Raw genomic sequence first — 21,074 nt, 5'->3', positions numbered from 1 at the left:
TTTCAGAAGCTGTAACCCACTCCCTCCCCCTCCCACCATAGCTAAGGCTGAGTGAGCGACCTTCAGACCATAAGCCACTAAGGAGACAAAGTTTATCTCCCTAACAGGGGTGCCACTTCTGCCCCTTTTACTTCACACTGCCTGGCCCCAAATGCTTGATCGGTTAGCCAATGATGGGTAAGATTCCTCAAATGAGGGACGATCTAAGACAGGCACGATCAAGGAGGAACCCCCAGGGAAGGACTTGGGGGGCTACAGCAAAAGAGGGTGATGGACTCTCACCCCTTGGCTTTGACATAGTCTGAGACTTCATTCTGTCTGTGAGAAGTCTCCTAATCTCTTGGCTGCCTTACTTCCCCTGCATGACTTAAGCCTGAAACAATGACAGAAGGTGGGGCAGCCCTGTGCAGGAAAGGGCAGGTTCCCCAGGTGGTCAGGCCTAAGAAAGAAGAATCCTGTGAAACCTGCTTTGCTAAGAATGCTCTCAATTAAATGATAAAGGTCCGAGCAGGAAATGAGTTTGTTTCCCAAAGTTTTGTAGCCCTTTAGATAACAGACCCTGACTCAGAATAGGCCCTCATAGTTCTTTGTATGCTATCTATTGTTTGATCCTTACTGCCTGACAATGAATGATGAGTTTTCTCTGTATTCCTGTGCACAATGAACCCAATAAAAGCCCATTGAGGAAAAGGTTCTTGGTCCTTCTCCTTTGAGAGATCAGCCACCTTTCCTCCCCCAGCAGATCATGTGCCTTGGTAGACTTATTTTCATCCGTGGCAGCCGGGGGAGGGGGGGCCTTGTGGGTGGGACCCCCACACACATCTCCCCACTTCAGTGCAAGCCTCATTTGAACAACCAGTATCAATGACCTCAACAACTTTTTATTTAAATATTACACAGATGAACCTAATGCTCTCAAGGCTAATCTCATTGATCTTGTCCAAGTCTCCTTTGCTGGACCTCTGAGAAACAGTAATATTTTCATTGTATTCTCCTCATGTAGCTGAATTAGAAACTTTCATGACAAATAACATTGTTTCTTAGATTAAGACAAGATTGTCAGTAATAGAATATAAGTGAAATGAAAACTATTGTTACAAAGCAGCAACAACAAAAAATACTTTCACCAACTATTAGCGTATAAGGTGCCTGCTGGGTCAAAGTGGAAGATAACCCTCATCCGACGATACGTGTTTAGGTCAGATTCGTCCCATCACTTATATGTGATGTCAGTTTGCATTGCCACAGGTTAGGGGTCAGCAATACAAGGCACACCTGTATTTGGCATCATTTGGAAGAAACATAGCCCAATATTTAACAAATAAAAATTTTTAAAAAACACAGACTCAATTCTTCTCTGAGCAAGACGTCACAAATTCCGCCCCCCACCCCCCACCAGGCTCCCTCTCTACTTCTCTGAAGTCTTCAAAGTTTGCAATTGAGAAAGAGGAATCTTTTTTCTCTTATTGATAAATAGAAGAAGTCTGTTATATGCCCACTCCCTTGTAAGAGTCATAGGACTGTCTTACACTGCTGGGATTAGATTGGGGTACACTGATCACACAGTCTGCTCCTTTAGGAAGACTGTCTGCAATGATACCTAAAAGTGCCATTGTTTTTCCCAATCCTCCCCGACCTTCAAAATCACCCTGGAATCAAAGCACCAAATTCATAACCAGAAATTTACCATCTCCAGTCTTATCTCCATGGTCTCTATATTTGCTTTTGTGGAATATTTTAATAATGTAATCAGAGCACACTTTTCTAAGAACTGTATTAAACTACATACGATCAGGGTTAACACTATAACTCTATATGTATGCATATCTCCAAGGAGACTTATCTAATATTAGAGCCATGCTAAGAAGCAGACTCAATTTTGAAAGCAATCAGGCAAGGAGAATTTAATAAAATGGAAATGCGGCTGTAAGAAGAGCTCTCATGTTTCCTGAGGCTGACTTTCTCTTCCCCAGGACATGAGTAAACAGGGATGGACTGCTGAAAAGATCACTGCCTAGAGTAAAAGTTATAAACAGATGTCACTTCGGTTGGTCCATTCGGAATCTTTCTGAACACTTATCTCTGTGCTCCAGGGAAGTCAGTAGTTAGTTTATCTCGTGTTTCGGGTTAAACACAAACTGGAAGAGACAACGATAGTTAAGAATCCCTTATTCCATTACTCTTCCCAGCATGGACAAGAAAGTATAGTCAATCATTTCCTTTAATATGCAAACAAAACCAAGGAAGAAATTTTAACATCTGTCGATCAGAAATCAAGAATAATTTAAGAAAATAATTTTATTGGGGAGAAACCAAAGATGAGAAAGTGATCTTGATTTTGAGGGATGGATGAAGTCTTTGTAGTCTAGTCTGGTTACAAACAAAGCTGTAACTTATTAGGAAACTTTAAGCAAGAGCTTCTATTTTCTTATTTCCATTAACCTTGTTGACTCGATTACTGAGACAACGGTGCTGATGCTAACAAGAAGAAACTCCAGGTGTTAAAAATGCCATGGCGCCACTTAGAAATTTCAAATCTCAATAAACCTGACCCCCCTCCTTCCTCAAAGGAGAAGGAATGCCAAGAGCTCTTCTATACGATCTATTTCATCCACAAGTTTATACCACAAACTAGTATTTGTAATCTCATTTGGCAAGGTACATAACTCCTCTGAGGGTCTTCTCACTCTTTAATACTGACACTTTAAATGAATGAACAACCTACATCTACATTGTTGTCAAAAATATTTCATGCCCTGGCCAGGTGGCTCGGTTCGGTATCCTCCTGTACACCGAAAGACTGCAGATTCGATCCCCCCATCAAGGCACATATCTAGGTTGTGAGTTCAATCCCTGGGCACGGCATCTGTCCTCTACAGAGGAAGCAACTGATCGATGTTTCTCTCTCACATTAATGTTTCTCTCTCTAAAATCAATGAGCATATTCTTGGGTGAGGAGTAAAAATATATATGTATATATATATATTTATTTTATAAAGCATGAGCAATAATTCTGGCACAATGAGTCAATGCCTGTTTTTTACCCTGACAAATTCCATGCTTAGCTTTTCTCTTGTATTTGAACAAGCAACATTCTGGAGCCAAAACAACCACACCGAGTATCTGATAAACTCCACCTAAGGAATTATTTGCTAATAGAAAGACAAGAGAAAATCCTCTTTCAACCTAGCACCATTTGTCTTCCACATAACAATCCTCCCCTCCTTCAAGCAACTCTTCTCTTTTCTAGGCTGAATATCAACATTTCCTTTTCGCCACATGATGGTCTCCAGCCCCTTCTCCATCCTAGTCATTCCCCTAAGGACAGAATCCATTGTGAGCACCTGCTCTGATCACCTAACATAGTGTCCTCTATCTGTTCATTCAGCAAAGGCTTAGTGAGCACTGGGAATTTTTCCAGGAACTGGGGATACATTGGTTTCAACAGTCCATTGCTCTCTTAAAGTTTAGCATCTCATTTAGCACCTAGAACAATGCCCCACACAAAAATAAGTGCTCACTAAATATTTTTTAAAACCGCTCTCATAAAATGTAGCACCTGAATTTGAAAGCAATGATTCCAAATGTGCTTTAACCTTGAACGTGGCATACTCAGACATGGTGAAAAGATTATCGGCAGCAAAGAATAAGAAAAAAACTAGAAGCACACAATTCACTGGCATATCTTAAGAACCTAATAACTGCATGAATCACAATGTGAGATATAAGCTGTTCTTGTTCAGCTTATATAAGAGGTTCAAATTATGTCTACACTCTGTTCAAAAGTATAGTTAGTACATTTTAGAGAGATGCAAGACAGTTGATTTAAAATGCTATTTCTTGGTACTTGTTCCTACTGCTATGTAACATGTAACATTAGTAGCTTTAGACAACTATTTTATTTGACTCATAATTAGAGGGAGGGGTCAAGAACTTAGGAACAGCTTGGCTGGGCAGTTCTGGTGCAGGTGCTCACATGGGCCTGTGATCAGATGTCAGCTGGGGCTGGAATCATCTGAAGAAATTGCTCCCTCACAAGGCCGGTAGTTGAGGCTGGCAGTTAGTGCTGGCTGGTGGCTGGGTGCTTAGCTGGGGCCATTTACTAAGCTGCTGCAGCGTGGAAACCTCAGAGTAATCATATTTATCTATGGCCTTCCCCAGAACTAGTATTCCAAGAGAAGCAGACAGAAGTTGCATGACCTTTTATGACCTAGTGTTAGAAGCCACACAGGATCCTTTCTGCCATATTCTATTGGTTGAAGCAGTCACAAGAGGACTCATTAAAAAGAAGGGTATATAGACACTATCTATCAATGTATGGGAATTTCTGGTCATTTTTTAAAAAACTGCCACAGTTCTTAAAAGGGCAAGTTTCAATTACTTAAAAAATGTGGTTAAGTAGAATAAATAGTGCCTGCTAAATAGGAGTCATTATGAGGAAATATTATCGTTATTTTGTTTGCTCCAAATATCTTCTTTTGTTAAATAAGCTTAGCTAATTGATTCGCTTAACAAGAAGGTCATAGAACAGCTTCTGGACTCCTGAACTCTGAAGTAACAGGAGGCCACACAAGCACAGCGGTCCTGCCCACTTCCTAAGGCCAGGCTCCAGGTCCACCCTGCCCTCTCCAGGTGGCACTGACCTCTCCCTCCCCTGCTCTGCTCACTTCCCTCGTCATCACATACTTTGGATGGGCGCGCTGTAGTAGCAGGCGGGGTGGGGAGGAAGAGCAGCAGGTGAGACAGACACTGACTCCGTCTGTATCGTCAGCTTTGTGAGAATAATAACTCTCTTCATTCTTTCTCTTTCCCACAGCACCGAGCAGTCACCCAAAAAAGACTGGCTGTTTGGCATGTGCTTCAAGTAAAACGGATGAGCCTTCCTGTTCATGATTCCTGCCCCATTCACACCTTTAAATCGCTAAACAAAGGAGACAATCTGTATGAGAGAAGGCTGGACTGCTGAGTTCCGGGGAGGCTCAGAGCTGTCTAAAAAATGACAGAGAATGACAACATATGATCTCCTTTATATGTGGAATCAAAAAGAAAAAACAAACCAAGAAAAAAATTCTCATGGATACAGAGAACTTAGTGGTAGTTGGGGGGTGGGGGGTGATGGGTGAAGGAGGTTAGGAAGTACAGAACCTCCTGCTGTGAAATGAGTAAATGAATGGGAGGCTGGTGTGCAGCTTGATGTTAACGGAACTGCAGTGCGTGTGTGAAGTTGGCTGGGAGAGTGGGTCTAGAACGTGCTTGTGACAAGGGGAAAAATTACAGCTCTTGATGGTGACAGAAGAAACTAGTCCCACTGTGATCATTTCAGAGTGCACACAAGTGCCACATCATGCTGCACATCTGACACTGATACAATGGTTATACCATTGGTCGGTTATACCTCAAGAAGATATGTATATAATAAACACACAAACAAATAAATAAATACAAAGATGGGAGTTCCTCTCCCTGATGAGATTTTTAGAAAGGTTTAAACGTCAGATGGAAGGCAGGCTCAAAGATGTTAAGGTTCCTTCTAAGAGTTCACAATTCTATAATATAGGATTTATAAAATAAAAGCAAAGCTGAAGTCCTATAAATGTGTGAAATGTTACCATTTACTATTTGCCCTCCAAAAAATGTACTGAAGTAGAGAAAGAGACATGCAGGAAACTCAGAATAAAGCTCTGCAGGGTATAAGTCAATGGTCTGCAGAATGGGCCCACAGGATGCGCACGCGCGGCCTGGCTTGAGCAGAAACCTGCAGAACGGCATTCCGACTGCTGCCCGCACTCCCCAGTGGCTACCTCTCAAAGTCACATGTTGTTATTTCACCAACAGTCCCTCACGAGGAATGAACCTCAGAGTCACGTTTTTAGTGCAATGTTTTTTCAATCTTCATCTGAGGATATGTTTATTGATTTTAAAGAGAGAGGGGGTGGGTAGGATGGGTGGGGTGGGAGAGGGGGATGGGGGGATAGGGAGGTAGGGAGGGGAAGAGAGAAAAAGAGGGAGAAAACTCTTTGTTAGCTGGGATTATATTATCCTGGTCTTGGGAAGGACCATGTGCTCCTTCAAACGAACCAGTTAACCTCCTAAACTTTCTGAAGGTTTCTGATGGGTCCACCCACTAACCAATCTAGTTCCTAGGTGTTCTGGGGTTGTCTCTCTTGGCCAATCCAACCCTTTTCCCAGGCTAGACCGACCGGCCTCTATGGTTGCCAGCTTGGCTTCTACTGTGCAAGTGCTACCTCCCCTCATAGTCCGGGCCAGTGGACAGGGGGGACTGAAAAGCTGGCCCTTCCTCCCTGTACAGGGGAGGGAGGGGTGTCGATCCCCTTGGCGGGGCAACGCTGCTATCCCCTGGAGCGTGTGACGTGGTAGCTTCCTGGTGAAGCAGGCTTATGCTCCCTAGTGGAGGATGCTCAATAATGTCTGATTTCCTTCGCTTCCTTCCTTTATTCATATCTAGCTACCCATGCCAACAATAGTATTATTACTGTTTCATCAATTCTAGAAAATATATTTCCCCTATTTTAACATCTCTGATATTAGGTGTGCCTCACATTTAATGGCCATCATAGTTTACTCGACAGCATATTTTTTTTCCTTAGTGGTACGTTTTCTTTCTTAGAGGTACATAAATTAATGCTGGGTCTTACAATTACTTTGATTCAATGATATAGTTGGCTGCACTTTATATATCAGTCCATTCTTGGTGTTGGTGTCAGCAGTAGATGCTTCTGATGCCCCTCGTCATAACCCCTCGGCCCAGCTCTGATATCAGCCACAGACATTGCGGGGGGCTCCGAGAAGGCTAGACTCAGGCTTCCAGTTCCCACCACAGGCAACGCAGGTGTCTCCCTTGTCTTCCAGGACGCCCTCCAGGACCTTCTCCGGGGCTGAGCACCACTCAGCCTGAAGGCAGGGCAGCCCCAACATGGGGAAGCATTAACAGCCCAGGTTACAACCTCCCCTGGAGGCTACAGGAACAGCTGTACACACGCTCTAGTCTCTTATCTTTCTAAAGGAAGAATCTGAGAGCAGAATCGAGCCCCAGTTGCCTATTCTATCAGCCTTCATAACACACTCTCACACTGGCTTTTCTTTCTCCCTGAACCTCTCCCTGCTCTCTCACTCCTGCTCCCTAAAATTGCCACCCAGATGAGCTACCTGCACTCACTCCTTGCTTGAGGCTATGCTTTCAGGGAAACCCAAATGAAGGCAGTGAGCATTCAGGTTATTTCTAGGTCTCTGTTTATACCTTCCAGCTCTGCATTCGCAGACTCCAAGGGATCACCTTCTTTTGTACATCCCAGGGAGAGTGGACCTCGTCCAACCAGAGGAGCAAACTGCCTCCCTCTCCAGAAGCTCAGTGAACTGTATGGTGAATATAAGACCAGGCCATCCAAGAGAGACAGAGAGAGCCACTGAGAAAAGTCATAGCTGGTGAGTATTGGGCTACAAATGATGATAATCACATTAATAAAGTCACTTGGTAGGTCCTTCACTCAGACACAGCCCAACTGGAGGGCCTGGCCTTACTGGACTATTAAAACAGCTTCCAATGTTCCAGTGTTTTATAATGTTTGTAAAATTCATCTACTTGGAATCTACAATTGGTTTTCCCCATGGAAATGCTATTATAAATGGTTAGGTTCCCAGGCCAGGCCATCGAAAGTATTTATTCTGTAAACACACAAAGTGCCAGCACAAAAGTGCCAAAGCAAACATGACTTTACCACACCGCATTTTTTTTCTCACCAGAGAAAATGTTTAGTGATGCAATCAAGGTTCCAGAAACAAATATTCCCCCACCCAGATGCGCACAAACAGAAACAGATACACACATGCGTGGGTAAAAGGGACTTTCTCAAGAATCAAGATGCCTGCACTGATGTTCACTTAAGTCCTTGTCACCAGTCTTGAAACCAAGAGAGACTCAAAAAATAAATAAATAAACTCATCAAAGCTCTCAAAGGCTAAAGTAGAAACTATTTGGGACCCAGCAATTCCACTGCTGGGACTATATCCTAAGAACCCTGAAACACCAATCCAAAAGAACCTTTGCACCCCAATGTTCATAGCAGCACAATTTACAATAGCCAAGTGTTGGAAGCAACCTAGGTGTCCATCAGTAAATGAGTGGATCAAAAAACTATGGTACATTTATACAATGGAATTCTATGCAGCAGAAAGAAAAAAGGAGCTCCTACCCCTTGCAACAGCATGGATGGAACTGGAAAGCATTACGCTAAGCGAAACAAGCCAGGCAGTGAAAGACAAATACCATATGATCTCATCTTTAACAGGAACCTAAACAACAAAACAAAGAAACAAGCAAAATACAGTCAAAGACACTGAAATAGAGAACAGGCTGACAGTGACCAGAGGGGAGAGGGCAGGGAATTTCAGGGGAGAATGGGAAGGGTTTACAGGAACAAATATAAAGGACACATGGACAAAAACTAGAGGGGGTGGAAATGGGAGGGAAGTGGGGAGGGATGGGTGGGTGGGCTGGGATGGGAATAAAAGGCAGAAAACTGTACTTGAACAATGACTAAAATAAAAAATAAAAGATATTTTTTAAAAAAGAAACTATTTGGTTCAACACACAAAACTTGTAAAACTTCTTGGCTAAAGATAAAAGGGGAAAAACAGGGCCGTCCAGCACAAGTTCGCTCAGAATTAAAGCTGCCGTGCAATCTGGAACTCAGACCACCGCCGAGGACAGAACAGAGACAGTGCCCAACAGATGAAAGGCAAGCTACAAAACCACAGAGAACAAACCTGAGGTGAAACAAAAGTTTAGTTTCATATTTATGTAAAGCTAAGTCTTAAATCTTAATTAAGATAAAAGTTGCATTTGTATGAAATTGTGTCAAAGCCTCACAATTAATATTTGTTTATTTAATACTTATATAACAGCCGCCACCACCCCCACCCCCATAAATAGAATGACTGTAATATTTGAAAATCATATATCTCATAAGGGATTGATGTCCAAAATACATAAAGAACTCATATGACTCAATAGCAAAACAAAATCCAATTAAAGATGGGCAGAAGATATGAATAAACATTTTTCCGAAGAAGACATACAAATGGCCAACAGGTACATGAAAAGATGATCAACATCACTCATCATCAGGGATATGCAAATTAAAACCACAGTCAGACACCACCTCATGCCTATTAACATAACTGTTATCAAGAAGATAAGAAACAACAAGTGTTGGTGAGGATGTGGAGAAAAGAGAACCCTCGTGTACTGTTGGTTAGAATGTAAATTGGTGCCTCCACTATGAAAAACAGTTATGAACATTCCTCAAAAAATTAAAAATAAAACTACCACATGATGCAGCAATTCCACTAATGGGTATTTAGCCAAACAAAATGAAAACACTAACTTGAAAAGATATATGTACCCTCGTGTTCACTGAAGCATTATTTACAATAGCCAAGACAGGGAAACAATCTGAGTGTCCATCAATGAATGAATGAATGAAGAAAATATATACACACATACACATGGACAGATATATGAACATTTTCTTTATCCACATATACACATACACACACATATACAAATCTGCACACACAATCAAATAATACTCATCCATTTAAAAGAAGAAAATCTTGCCATTTGTGACAACATGGACGAACCCAGAGAGCTTTATGCTAAGTGAAATAAGTCAAACAGAGAAAAACAAATACCATGTGACTTCACTTATATGTGCAATCCAAAAGAAAGAAAAGGGAAAAAAGAGAAACCTAGTTCACAGATACAGAAAAGAGATTGGTGGTTTCCAGAAATGGGGGAAGGGGAGAAGAATGGGTGAAAGAATCAAAAGGTACAATCTTCCATTTGTAAAATAAATGTCACGGGAGTATAAAATAAAGCAGAGTTGGCTATAGTTAAAAATACTGTATTGCACATTTGAGAGTTGCTGAGAGAGGAAATCTTAAAAGTTGGGAGGGGAGGAGAAGGGAGGAGGGGAGGAGAGGGGAGGGGAGAGCAAGAAAGGAAGTCTCGCCTAACACCAATTATTGATGACTGTGGTATCAGAGCACAGAAAGTGGGAAGAGAAAATAAAGAAATTTGGGATTGTGGAAATAGACTGCCAAAGAAATCAATCAAAATCTTATGTGCGAATCTTTTTATAATGGCCTAACAAAAGTGGGTCTTTAAGTGATCTTTGTTCATGTTTCTTAAAAATAAACATGCCTTGGCCCTAGCTGGTTAGTTGGGTCGGTTAGGGTGCCATCCCAACATGCCAAGGTTGCAGGTTGGATCTCCCTGCAGTCAGGGCACATACAAGAATCCACCAATGAAGGCATCGATAAGTAGAACAACAAATTGATGTTTCTTTCTCTCTCTCTTTCTTTGTCTCTCTCTCAAATCAGTAAGTAAAAAACATTTTAAATAATAAAATAAAAATAATATAAATAAGTAAATTGCCTTTTATAAAGCAACGCCTTGTTCAAGGAAAAAGTAAATCACAATTATGTATTCCATTGTGCATAGAGGATTTATATTTAATTTCAGATCCATTTTGGTTTAGAAAAAGAGAGAAAAATCAAAAGTAAATACAAACCAAAAAGGTCACTTAGTAATATTAAATATATACACAGAGGCCATGAATGTGAATGCAGATACAAAAATTTAAAAAAGAACACTTTTAGAGCTGAGAAAGAAATTTGGTTTACACAAGCCAGAAGAGTGTTTATAACCTAAACACACAAAGATATCTTGTTCTTTTTCCCCAAGTTCCCTACTTTACTGGAAAAGATGTAAGAATTGAGTTAAAGGAAAGTATTCTGTTTTCTTCCATTTAAAAGCCAACCAAAAAAGCACCACAGGGGAGAAACCTGTATTGATCCTCCTTAGTGTTAGTAAGAAAAGCTCTGTATTAATTTTACTCTAAACAAATACCAAAAAAAAAAAAAAAGACAAAACACTCTAGACATAAACCTTCTGCAAAAGCTCTCAGAAATCAGACATAACACCCACGGTACATCTTGCACCTTGAACGAGTAAACACTTTCAGAGAGACCTCAAATGTTTTCATTTTTTTAAACATAAAAGGGAATCATTTTATTCAAGTACAAATGAGACTATAAAGAGTTTTTGTATCACTGATAACACTTCCCGGGGATACTCTTAACTGGATTATCTCACCAAATAACTAAAAGGAAAAACAGGAGGGAAGATAGAGGGACCCCCTCTGGCTACCCTTTCGTGCTGTGAAACAGGAGCTCAGACACGGATAAAGTCTTAGAATGCAATGGTGAAGACGCACTTGAACTACCCAGGCACCAGAAGGACACACAAAATTCTATTCAACAAGACTAATATTCTTTTCTTTAAGTTAAGATTAGTATATGAAATAAGGAGAAAAATTTTAAGAACTAAGCAAAACATAAGTAGTTCAACCTTTCATTTGAGGGATGGGAAAACCGAGGCCCGCAGGCTCGAGATTTGCGCAGCTTCACGTTGCCACTGCTGCCGTGCACCGGGGGACCTGCGCCTGCCTCGCGTCTGCCCTGACGCTCATCATGCAGTGCGGCAGGCTGGCGCCTCGGGGAGCTCAGGTAGGTATGGACTACTCTTCCACCTCTGCAACAAAGTTTAACATTCTGAAACAATAAATGAAATTTTAGGTGTTGTTCTACTGATTAAGAAAGGCCAGGAAGGGAGGGAGGGAGGGAGGGAGGGAGGAAGGAAGGAAGGAAGGAAGGAAGGAAGGAAGGAAGGAAGGAAGGAAGGAAGGAAGGAAGGAAGGAAGGCCTCACATGAGCCTCCTCAAGAGACTTGGTACTAAAACTTTTCATCTAGTTCAATGTAATTCACGCCAGACACACGTATAGCTATAGACAAAATCCTACAACATTTTTAACTCTGTGTGTTACATCAATCCTCAGGAGATCAAGGTAATTTCCAGGATTCCCCAGGCTTGGCAATCGCCAACCATTGAGTAAGAGTACCATAGAGGTTCCCAAATTTAAAACATCTCCCTGCCCAATTCCCTTTCCCTTCCTCCACCTCCCCTGAAACAACTCTGGGCTTTTCGAACGCCATACTACTTTAAAAGATGAAAAGATTAAACCCACACCAGAGTAGTTTTGGTTCATCCCTCCAGTGGTTCTGGCAACTCATCCAACAGCTTGATTCCGAGAGCCGACCGTTTGTCAGCTCTGCCAGGGAGTCAGCCCTCATCTCCCCAAATCAAGCACCTCTTCCCTGGGGTTTCCTTCAGGGAAAATTATACCAGCAAATTCTAATTTCCTGTCCCTGCAGGAAAGATTGCTCAGAACGTGGGTTTAAATGTCTCTTATGAAAGGAGTGTATGACAGCTGAATTATGACCGAATTTTCAATCTTCATCTTAAATAGGAATTTATTAAGTGAGCACTTGTTATTATTCTCAGTATGAAAACCAAATAGATGAAGAGAAAAAGGACTAAACTTGTTAAAAAGCAGTCAGATTGTATCACTGATTAAGCATTCCATAGCCAAGGAAGGACTCTCGTTTTAAGCAGAAGCTATAGATTTATATCCACTCCCTGTTTTAGGACCTGGCACAGTAGATGCTTAATAAATGCTGACTGAACAAATAAAAAATGAAATTTCAAGCCACTTTTCACCAAGGCACGACTGAGGCTCGATTTAATAAACGGCCTACGCCATCTGGCACTGTGTTAATTGTGCAACAGCATGAACTGAAAGGCTGCGGCACTCACCCCAGGATAACCCTTGCTACAAACTGTGAAACAAAACAGTTCTTGAAGAAAATCACCTTCCTGATAATCACTTCAACAACAGTGACAGGCGATCTGAAACGCTTCCTCAGTCGTTGGGACAGACCTTCAAACGTACTCAGAGAAAGGGCTTGAGTAACACCAGAGATGACAGCCCCGGAGAGATCACACGGAGCTTTTTCCATCCGAGACCTTTCTTCCTCCTTCACGGTGATGCGCTCTTCGCCCTTCCCCAAGAACTGCAGTTTTCCCGGAGACAAAGGAGCCATGATGTCAAAATACACTGTCACTCAAGCCAAAACACCACCCTGAACCCTAGAAATCATCCTCTAGCTGCGTTATCATGAAAACTCTTTCTAGTCAAACACTTTGGATCAATCTTTTTGCAAATTAAGGTATCTTTAGACATGAGGTTATTATTTATTCTCTGTACCAAGAGAGACTGTTACTTTTTGAACCTTTTACCATCAGGATGTCAAAATCTTTCAGTCACAGGGTAGGGCATCAAACCAAAATAGCTTGCAAAGTTCTGTATAATTACGAATGTCATTATAGCTACTCTTACGCCAAGAATCATTTACACTACCTGAATTCACATAAACACATTCACTAGGGACCCATTTGACCTGGACATTTCTGCTCTCAGCGAAGTGTTTGGACAAACAGCGCTCTCACCATTCCACCCATAGTATTCCCGGCTGCCTGGCCAGTTCTCTCACCCCAATCAGAACAGTGTGTGTGTGTGGGGGAGGGGGGGGGGAGGGCACAAAGCAGCAAGTCCTGCAATGCTTCTTACTCCTCCTTCTGCAAAGAAACTGAGGTTCTGTCCAAATAGTGAAGGAAAAAGAAGTTCAAACTGGGACGCTAGACAAACAAAAAGTCATTCTGCACTGACACACTCTTTAATTTCAAATCTGGTGATTCTTAACAGGAATATGGGGGCCAACCTATGGTACCTAGAAAATATAATACTGGAAGACACTTTGGAAGGATTTTTTCAAAAGAATGTAAGAAATATACTAGGCCTGATACGTGGCCCCATGACCAAGGAGTCTTGCCAATGGTACTAAAGGGATGGGATAGGTATTCCTTCCAATGGGATGGTTCGGAATAAAGGATAAAGCAATTGGGCAGATGAGGAAGGAAAACATGATCCCACCCTCCATAACCATGACTTCAAAGACCCATGATGTCCCTTGGTCACTAGAGGGTTCATGAGACCCGGGATTTTATTTTGCTCCCTGCTACACAGACCCCTGTACTTGAACAGTTTCTGGCATGTAAGAGGCTCCCAATTAATTATTTTTGAATTAACACAACATTACAGCACCATCACCCATGAATTTGCTTAAAACCAGTGGCATACTAATTTACCAGCTAGGCCTACTAATAAGGCAAAACACACTTAAACCTTTCCCATAATGCACCTGGGTGCCACTGCGTCATTCAGGGATTCATTTATTCCTGCAACAAAAAAGTACGGAGCACCTGCAATGTGCTAGGAATTTTTCTGGCATCATAGGGGTAAAGTGGTAGACAAGACACAGAGTTCCTGCCCTCACGGTGCGTCCAATCTAGTGGTGCTCCCCAGCTGCTGTGGGGCGGACAGGCTGTTAGGGAGGAGCAGAGGGGCAAAGAGGCCAGCGAGGACACTAGTCTAGACCAAAGGTGAGATGATGACGGCTTGGACCTGAAAGGTTTGGTGACAAGGGATTGGATTCAGGATACATTCTGCACATTTAGAGGCTGATGGGAAAAAATCCAAGAGATGGAGAAATTGATAATGCAGGAAAGAGGGGGTGAACCCATGGGCAAAGCCCTTGAATGAGCAACAGAGGTTGGAACCCCAGGCACCAGTGGACTGTCTCAGACGGGGACAGGGAAAAGGGATCCAGTGTAACAGGTGCAAAGGCGGACAGTGTGGGTACCATCATCTTCCTGAGCACCAATGCCTTCAAAAAAGGAAATTCTTATCTAAACAAAACCCCTTAAGCTGCAGGTTAAGCTTATTCCCTTCCCAGATTAAGAAATATAATGCATGTTCATTGCATTTAGAAATTTTAGAAAACATGTAATTCTACCATCTAGTGATAACGATTATAAATTTTTGTTGCATTTCATCCCTAAATGTACTCTGGTTACCTATCTAATTTATTCTGTCATTGGGTTCATACTGTGTATGTAATTTGACATTCTACTTTTCTCAGAAGTGTTCATTCTATGTTACACTCACGTGTTCCTCAGTTTAATGGAAAGACTGACTTGGAGTCAGCATGGTGTCTGAGTCCCAGCTCCGCCACAGACAAGCCTTCAGCCTCCCATGCCCCTTCACTGCTCTGGCCTTCAGGACAGCTCCAGTGGCCTCTGGGTCCTTGCTCCCGCCATCTTCCCACCTCCCTGGAAGGGAGGGTCAGTCTCCATGACCAGCCGCTCTTCCGTACACACCTGAACGGTTCTGTCTCAGTCCTGTCCCCGTGCTACATACTCTGCCTGGATCAATCCACGTATCCCTTGCTTTAAAGCTGCTTCTAGACAAGTACTTTCTCTGCATGAGCCAGGGCAGGCCTCTTCTCTCTACCCATATGCACTTCTTCCCACGAAGCTGCTCCCGTTTATGTGATTCCTCAAGTATCCCTGACACTGTCTTCTAACATCTGACCGCTCGTGTGCATTCTACCTCCTACGTCTACATCCTCTGACCCTCTGACCCTCCTCATGTACAAACATTTTACCTTTCTTTTCACATGTGCTCTACACCATCTAAGCCACCCCACATCTCTTTTATCTGCCCTGCTACTTCTCTCCACTTCTTTCCACAAACTCGTACTGGGCTCCATTACTCTTCAAACACCAAGGCTCCCCCTGCCCCAGGGCCTTTGCACGTCCTGTTTCCCCTAGCTGAACCACTCTTTCCCCAGACATTTGTGTCACCTGTGCTTATCTCTCCTCAGGTCTCCGCTCAAAGGTCACCTTATTAGAGAGGCCTTTCTTCATTCTATATAAAATCAAGTTACAACCCCCAGCCCCTGGTACTCTTATTTGTTTAAGCCACAAACTCTCCCAGGGAAAAATTGTGTTCACTGTTGTATTCCCAGGACCCACAGGGGCCCAGCACATTCATCGGCATTCAGTATACATCTATGGAATAAATATTTTTTAAAGATTTTCTTTATTTATTTTTAGAGAGAAGGGAGGGAGATAGAGAGAGAGAAACATCAATGTGCAGTTGCTGGGGGTCATGGCCTGCAACCCAGGTATGTACCCTGACTGGGAATTGAACCTGTGACACTAGAATAAATAATTTTGAAAACGTACAGTCTTGGAGATTGTTTCATATCAATATTAGCAACAGAGAGGGACCGCCCCCTTTCTTTTCATTGGGTCTTCCACATTTAGGTTATTTCCAATCTTTTCCCATTATAGCGGCTTGCTCATGCATAAGCTATTTATAAGGTACGTTTCTAAAAGAGAATTGCTGGATCAAAAGTACACATCTTCAATATGAGAAAGAATGCCAGATTGTCTTCCGTAGAGATTTATGCAATGTATTCCCCTTTCAGCCACAAATAGAGACTATTTCTCCACACATTTGTCAATATAACCTCTTGTCAAACATTGTTGTAAAATCTCGGCAAATGGGATAGTAAAAAATAGCATCTCCGTGTGTTTCCATTTGCTTTTTCTAATGAGTTTTTTTGGTTCTTTTTTGATTGATAGTCTCTCTTTGAGCATTATGAAAATTTATTTTGTTCCCTTTGAATTTCCTCTTCTATATCCTTCTGCACTTCCTGTAATCCAGCCATTCTAAACCACCTGCTGTGGCCCAAATGGGCCACATTTTGGAAAATGCCCATTCCTGCCACTTCCAGTCAAGTTCTAAGGCATTTCAATGCTTATGGAATGCCCCTGTATTCCTTTCATAGGACTTAATCCCTCCCACCCAGGGCACATTTTTAGAGCTTTGTAATAGCATCATTTCACTGTGCTGTGTACTTATGTGAGCTCCTCAAAGTTCAAGACCAAGGTCTTCATCTTAGCATCCCTTATGATATCCAACACATCCACTCAATTAATGCAGGATGAAAGACTGAATTAGAAATAAAGACTGTGAATTTTCATTACAGACGTTCCTTAAACTCCCAAACCAGTGCTGTAAATCCAGTGACAGAGATAACAAAATGAAGTGAAGGCCTGAAGATTTGTTCTTGGGCCTAAAAGTTCGTATCACAACTTAATAAATGCTAATCAAATCCTTCTTTTGAGTTTTTTGCTTAGTATTGTTTAACACTGAAAATTGTGGCTGTGACTTAAATGACTAAAGAATATAACAAAGATCAAAGCACTTTCCTAAAGCAAGGCACTAATGACCCAAACACTTAGGAAAAGGTGATCAACTTCTTTGCTAATCAAGGAAATGCAATTTTGAAATCACAAGATACCACTGAGCCTCCACCGGAATGTCTAAAAAGAAAAAGTTGGGCAATGCCAGGTGTGAATGTAGATGAACTAGAACTCATATGCCGCTGGAGGAAACTGGCACAACCACTCTGGAAAAAGGGGTAAATCAACAAAAGCTACCCACATGCCAATGCTGTGCCCCCGAAACTGTACTCCTGGGTACACAGTCTATAAAGACACACGTGTTCACCAGAAGCTATGTACAAGAAGGTCCAGAGCAGCATTAACTGTAACAGCCTCCAATCAGAAACACACAAATGTTTGTCAATAGTAGAGTAGAAAAACAAATTCTGGTATTCCTACAATGGAATTCTAACAGTAAAGAGAACGAACAAGCTACAACATCACACCAAAATATGCGTGAATCTCACTGATCCAAAGAGCAACTTAAATGACAAAAACAGGCCAAGCTAATCTGACGGTGCTGCAAGTCAGGGGACCCCCTTTGCAGTGGGCATAGGGACTGGGGACAATATAAGGAGGCTTCTAAAGAAGGGGTAATCTTCTGTTTCTGATCCGGATGCTGGTTGCACGCTGGTGTTCATCTTATGAAAACTCACTCAACTACATTTGTGTTTTGTATCCTTTCCTGCATGGGCATTACACATCAATAAAAAGTTTACCTAGAATAAAAGAAAAGCAATGGGCTAAACCTCCCAAGGACAATACATTTTTTAAAATATCTTTCATGAATAAATGTTTTTAAATGTCCTAACGAGCATTAGCCACTTGCAAACCCAACTGCTTTGCACTGTTTGACCCAAGAGCCTACTACTAAAAAAAGATCCCAGAGAAAGCAATTTTCTATCCCTGAAGTAATGCAGAGGCCACAAATGGTGTTCACAATTGTTTAAGAAAAACAACAATAGCAACAAAAGGGGGTGACCAGAGGCGACCAGCTATAGGGAACAAGCCACAATTGCAGAAAAAGATGAAAAGGAACAAAACCTTCTTAAAATTACACCAAAATAGCAATTACTCTTAAATAAGCCTTCTGCTGAACTACTAAAAAAAAAAAAACAACAACTATTTATTCTAATGCAGATCTGTGCCTCAGTGCCCAGCTTCCCTCCCAACATTATTTTAAAACACTGCACAACAGATAAAGAAAGGGAGAGTGTCATGTGAGCAGTAATTAGTGGCAAGTGCAGGTGTCTGAACAGAGGGAAACCAAGGGAATGAAACACAAACCCTTCCACCTCATTAGTCTTCTAAAAATATTCTCACCATACAAAGGCATGCCCTGCTTACGTAGTATTTAAATGAATGAGAAACCTAATCAAAATGGGTTTTGTGAATCTTAACCATAGCCCAGATGCAAATACTTTGGAGATTTAAAAAAAGGGAAAAAAGAATCGATGGCACAACTAGCCAAGCGATGCTTCAAATAAGCACAGAAATGGACAAAATAAAATCAGTATATATTAAACTCAGTTATCTGTGCCAATGGAGGCAGATTTTGAAAAATCTTTTCTATTGGACTATGAAATATAGAAATAACAGACACTTGGGAGGCTGACGAACAGACCCAAATACTTACCCTCTTATGAACTTGGCATTAATTCATTTTTAACTCGATCTCAATAGGACTCAAGAAGCAGGCGAATGGAAAAGATCTGAAGTCTTGGCAACCACCAGAAGGAGAACACTTTGCAGCCAGTTTTCAACGTCCTATTGTAAAAGGAGATACCAAAAGGATGATTAACTGAAACTCACAGATAATCCATCACGGTTCATGTCAGTCATTGTACAAAACTGGTTTTGCAGAAATATCACCAAATGAGGAGCCCCTATAGAAAGAAATGAGAAAAATTATGTTGTTGAAGTTTTATTACTCCCTTGGCCTTATCTCGTCCACCTCCAGGCAAAGGTTCTAATAGTGAAACTTTCAGAAGGCAGGTAGCAACAATGAAAACAAGCAAGAGATCTGAATAATCAAACTTTTAATTAATTTTTTAAAAAAAATCTGGAACTAGTAATTCTTGGCTCATGTAATGATTCTTTTAAAAAATTGTTCTCCCTTACAGAAGTAACAATTTGAATTAACCACTAATGATCTGAGCTAGGAATGGCATTAAGGGAGAAAGGAAGATGGGAATTACCTCCTTTATCAAAGCAGGTTTATTAAAGGCACTTATGCCGACGGTTCAGCCAAAACCAAACATAAATTGTCTAACACTAACCTGGTTAAACAGGTTTAAAGAGAAGATCACCATCATCTAGCCAAGAATAATTGAAATTAGCAATAAAAACAACAAGAAGAAGACTTGCTGAGGGCCCAACAAGGGCTGACAGTCAGGTTAGCACATTAATCAAAGAGTAACTAAGAGGTCTCGCTAGAAGAATGCACAGAATAAAGACGAAATAAACAAATGCATGGAGAGCATCCGAGCTGAGCACGCACTCACTCAGCAAGCGTTTACCCTGAGTGCTCACAACGCTGCAAAAGATGGATATCCATCATTTTTGTCCAGCCACCTCATCCTTCTGCTACCAGAACGTCAGTCTTTCTGTGAGCTCCCCTGACCCCTGCCAAGCCAGTGACTGCCCTAATGACCCTGTCCCCAGTTGCTGGTTCAGAGTTAGGGGCGTGACCAAAGGCAGGGACAATCAGAAGCAGCCATCATGGGCAGGACAGAGTTGGTCAGCATGCAGGAAAAGGCCCGTAGCTGTTGCGAGGTCCTCGCACAGTCAAAGCCTGGCTGCCAGTGAAGCCAGAGGAGAACAGGCTGGGAGATGGCAAGGACCAAGGCCCCGAAGACACGACTTGAGCCCCTAGATCCAGCCATGCCAGAAACTAGGCCTACTCTTAGACTTTTTAAGCAACATAAGCCAATACATTTTCTTTTAAATTGTCTTTGAGCTGGATGGGTTTCTGTTACTTGCAAACAAAACATCCTAATACACCCCTGTTGCTGTATTCCTTTAAAACCGTTTATAGGAATAATTCTTCAGCCAGAGCACTCCCCCTCAATTATTAAAAAATCAAAAAGTATCTTTTGAAGTGGAACATCTGAGAAGCGGACATGAAATAAGTCTTTCCCTTTATTATTCCCCGCATCTACAGACCTTTTGAAGACTGAATTATTTCCTCCCACAAGAGAAAATAAGCTTCTTGGTGTAACTGATTAGTCACACCACATCCTAACACTCGGTTCTTGGGGCCTTCAGAACACCAAAAACCAATGTGTTCAGCTCAGTCTTTGTGGCGGATCCCAAGAATTCCTAGGATGAAGTCGAATTTGAGTTTTGCGGCTTACATCCACTTCATTCCGCCTCCCCTGTGAAAAGGAGGAAAACCCAAATAAAGAGTGCACGGATTCTACGAGCCTCCCTCGGACCCCACAAAACAGAGGCCAGTCACGTGCTCAAACCACAGTTACAAAGGGCCGATGTCAGCAGTCAGATCTGTGGGTTTTTAACGTGCTCACCATTCCAAAACCATATTCTGATAGAAAAACACAGGCTGGACACAAGAACCCACGAGAATCGGGCCCGTACTCTCTGCCCCTTTCTGCTGGGATCTGTCCTGGGTAGACAGTAGCATGTGCAGTGGAGCTCACATCTGATCACCTAGGCACCCTTGGGTGAGGGGAGGATACTGAGCCAGGTGCCGAACGGCAGAATTTGCCAGCATAAATTGGCAGAGAAGGCACAGGACCAGAAAGAAGCCCAGGGCACCGAGACCTGGACCTGCTCAGGCCCTGGCTTTGCAAACAACTGTGTGTGACCTCGAGTAAGCCTTCCCAGGTGCCAACTGCCTTAGTTTCAACATGTGACAGATTCATGTTTTCCACTGTGGGTAGTGACTCAGGGAGTGGACGGTGAAATCAAGCCTGTGGATCGAGACCAACCTTAAAA

At 42.1% G+C, this 21,074-nt stretch overlaps 1 protein-coding gene across 7 annotated transcripts in view; it reads right to left on the bottom strand.

Moving 5' to 3' along the window:
* Window positions 1-21,074, bottom strand: part of OSBPL3 (oxysterol binding protein like 3) — a 157,899-nt gene that overhangs the window by 119,916 nt on the left and 16,909 nt on the right. For 6 of the 7 annotated variants that reach the window (XM_045827450.1, XM_045827448.1, XM_045827455.1 and 3 more), the window contains exon 2: window positions 18,754-18,884. The gene's annotated coding sequence lies outside the window, so the exon portion shown is untranslated. Of the gene's footprint in view, window positions 1-18,753; window positions 18,885-20,282; window positions 20,473-21,074 lie in introns of those variants that run through there. The other variant, XM_045827451.1, reaches the window with a different exon arrangement.

This window comes from Phyllostomus hastatus, unplaced genomic scaffold (genome assembly GCF_019186645.2).
Source record: "Phyllostomus hastatus isolate PE091 unplaced genomic scaffold, TTU_PhHast_1.1 phas_scaffold_78, whole genome shotgun sequence".
In the NCBI taxonomy this organism is placed as follows: Eukaryota; Metazoa; Chordata; class Mammalia; order Chiroptera; family Phyllostomidae; genus Phyllostomus; species Phyllostomus hastatus.
This window is presented reverse-complemented; position numbering and strand designations above follow the sequence as displayed.